A 3,852-nucleotide genomic window follows, 5' to 3' on the forward strand; every position below is an offset into this window, starting at 1 on the left:
GCTCCAAAAGAGTTTTGAGAGACACGGAGCATATGAGATGTTTGAAGAGCTGAAAATGGTTTTCCAAGCTCATGCCCGGGTCGAGAGATATGAAGTCTCCGACAAGTTCGTCCGCTGTAAGATGGAGGAAAATAGTTCTGTCAGTGAGCACATACTCAAAATGTCTGGGTTGCATAACCGCTTGACTCAGCTAGGAGTTACTCTCCCGGATGACGCGGTCATTGACAGAATCCTTTAGTCGCTTCCATCGAGCTACAAGAGCTTTGTGATGAACTTCAATATGCAGGGGATGGAAAAGACCATTCCTGAGGTATATTCAATGCTGAAATCAGCAGAGGTGGAAATCAAAAAGGAACATCAAGTGTTGATGGTGAATAAAACCACTAAGTTCAAGAAAGGCAAGGGTAAGAAGAACTTCAAGAAGGACGACAAGGGAGTTGCCGCGCCCAGTAAGCAAGCTGCCGGGAAGAAGCCAAAGAATGGACCCAAGCCCGAGACTGAGTGTTTTTATTGCAAGGGAAGTGGTCACTTGAAGCGGAACTGCCCCAAATACTTAGGGGACAAGAAGGCCGGCAACACTAAAGGTATATGTGATATACATGTAATTGATGTGTACCTTAACGGTACTCGTAGTAGCTCCTGGGTATTTGATACCGGTGCGGTTGCTCACATTTGTAACTCAAAGCAGGAGCTGCGGAATAAGCGGAGACTGGCGAAGGACGAGGTGACGATGCGCGTCGGGAATGGTTCCAAGGTCGATGTGATCGCCGTCGGCACGCTGCCTCTACATTTACCTACGGGATTAGTTTTAAACCTCAATAATTGTTATTTAGTGCCAGCTTTGAGCATGAACATTGTATCAGGATCTCGTTTAATTCGAGATGGCTACTCATTTAAATCTGAGAATAATGCTTGTTCTATTTATATGAGAGATATGTTTTATGGTCATGCTCCATTGGTGAATGGTTTATTCTTAATGAATCTCGAGTGTAATGTTACACATATTCATAGTGTGAATACCAAAAGATGTAAGGTTGATAATGATAGTCCCACATACTTGTGGCACTGCCGCCTTGGTCACATAGGTGTCAAACGCATGAGAAGCTCCATGCAGATGGACTTTTGGAGTCTCTTGATTACGAATCATTTGACACGTGCGAACCATGCCTCATGGGTAAAATGACCAAGACTCCGTTCTCAGGAACAATGGAGCGAGCAACCAACTTATTGGAAATCATACATACTGATGTGTGCGGTCCAATGAGTGTTGAGGCTCGCGGTGGCTATCGTTATGTTCTCACCCTCACTGACGACTTGAGTAGATATGGGTATGTCTACTTAATGAAACACAACTCTGAGACCTTTGAAAAGTTCAAGGAATTTCAGAGTGAGGTTGAGAATCAACGTGACAGGAAAATAAAGTTCTTGCGATCAGATCATGGGGGAGAATACTTGAGTCACGAATTTGGTACACACTTAAGAAAATGTGGAATAGTTTCACAACTCACGCCGCCTGGAACACCTCAGCATAATGGTGTGTCCGAACGTCGTAATCGCACTCTATTAGATATGGTGCGATCTATGATGTCTCTTACTGATTTACCGCTGTCATTTTGGGGCTATGCTTTAGAGACTGTCGCATTCACTTTAAATAGGGACCGTCGAAATCTGTTGAGACGACACCGTATGAATTATGGTTTGGGAATAAACCTAAGCTGTCGTTTCTAAAAGTTTGGGGATGCGATGCTTATGTCAAGAAACTTCAACCTGAAAAGCTCAAACCCAAGTCAGAAAAATGCGTCTTCATAGGATACCCTAAAGAAACTGTTGGGTATACCTTCTACCTCAGATCCGAAGGCAAGATCTTTGTTGCCAAGAATGGGTCCTTCTAGAGAAAGAGTTTCTCTCGAAAGAAATAAGTGGGAGGAAGGTAGAACTTGATGAAGTATTACCTCTTGAACTGGTAAGTGGCGCAGCTCAAGAAAATGTTCCTGAGGTGCCTGCACCGACTAGAGAGGAAGTTGATGATGATGATCATGAAACTTCAGATCAAGTTGCTACTGAACTTTGTAGGTCCACAAGGACACGTTCTGCACCAGAGTGGTACGGCAACCCTGTCTTGGAAATCATATTGTTAGACAACGGTGAACCTTCGAACTATGAAGAAGCGATGGTGGGCCCGGATTCCGACAAATGGCTGGAAGCCATGAAATTTGAGATAGGATCCATGTATGAAAATGAAGTATGGACTTTGACTGACTTGCCCGATGATCGGCGAGCCATAGAAAATAAATGGATCTTTGAGAAGAAGACAGACGCGGATGGTAATGTGACCATCTATAAAGCTCGGCTTGTCGCTAAGGGTTATCGACAAGTTCAAGGGGTTGACTACGATGAGACTTTCTCACCCGTAGCGAAGCTGAAGTCCGTCTGAATCATGTTAGCAATTGCCGCATTCTATGATTATGAGATATGGCAAATGGACATCAAAATGGCAATCCTTAATGGTTTCCTTAAGGAAGAATTGTATATGATGCAGCCGGAAGGTTTTGTCGATCCTAAGAATGCTGACAAGGTGTGCAAGCTCCAACGCTTGATTTATGGGCTGGTGCAAGCATCTTGGAGTTGGAACATTCATTTTGATGAGATGATCAAAGCGTTTGGGGTTACGCAGACTTATGGAGAAGCCTGCATTTACAAGAAAGTGAGTGGCAGCTCTGTAGCATTTCTCATATTGTATGTGGATGACATACTGTTGATGGGAAATGATATAGAATTCTTGGAAAGCATAAAGGCCTACTTGAACAAGTGTTTTTCAATGAAGGACCTTGGAGAAGCTGCTTATATATTTGGCATCAAGATCTATTGAGATAGATCGAGACGCCTCATTGGTCTTTCACAGAGTACGTACCTTGACAAGATATTGAAGAAGTTAAAAATGGATCAGTCAAAGAAGGGGTTCTTGGCTGTATTGCAAGGTACGAGATTGAGCACGGCTCAATGCCCGACCACGGCAGAAGATAGAGAAAAGATGAGTGTCGTCCCCTATGCCTCGGCCATAGGGTCTATCATGTATGCTATGTTGTGTACCAGACTTGATGTAAACCTTGCCGTAAGTTTGGTAGGAAGGTACCAAAGTAATCCCGGCATGGAACACTGGACAGCGGTCAAGAATATCCTGAAGTACCTGAAAAGGACCAAGGAAATGTTTCTCGTTTATGGAGGTGACGAAGAGCTTGTCGTAAAGGGTTACGTCGATGCTAGCTTCGACACAGATGTGGATGAATCTAAGTCACAAACCGGATATGTGTATATTTTGAATGGTGGGGCAGTAAGCTGGTGCAGTTGCAAGCAAAGCGTTGTGGCGGGATCTACATGTGAAGCGGAGTACATGGCAGCCTCGGAGGCAGCACAAGAAGTAGTCTGGGTGAAGGAGTTCATTACCGACCTAGGAGTCATACCCAATGCGTCGGGCCCGATGACTCTCTTCTGTGACAACACTGGAGCTATTGCCCTTGCCAAGGAGCCCAGGTTTCACAGGAAGACCAGGCATATCAAGCGTCACTTCAACTCCTTTCGTGAAAGTGTTCAAAATGGATACATAGAGATTTGTAAAGTACATACGGACCTGAATGTAGCATATCTGTTGACTAAACCTCTCCCTAGAGCAAAACATGATCAACACCAGAACCGCATGGGTGTTCGATTCATCACAATGAAACTAGAATATTGACTCTAGTGCAAGTGGGAGACTGTTGGAAATATGCCCTAGAGGCAATAATAAAATGGTTATTATTATATTTCTTTGTTCATGATAATTGTCTATTGTTCATGCTATAATTGTGTTATCCG

This window comes from Triticum urartu, chromosome 2, assembly GCF_003073215.2.
Source record: "Triticum urartu cultivar G1812 chromosome 2, Tu2.1, whole genome shotgun sequence".
NCBI classification, from domain to species: domain Eukaryota; kingdom Viridiplantae; phylum Streptophyta; class Magnoliopsida; order Poales; family Poaceae; genus Triticum; species Triticum urartu.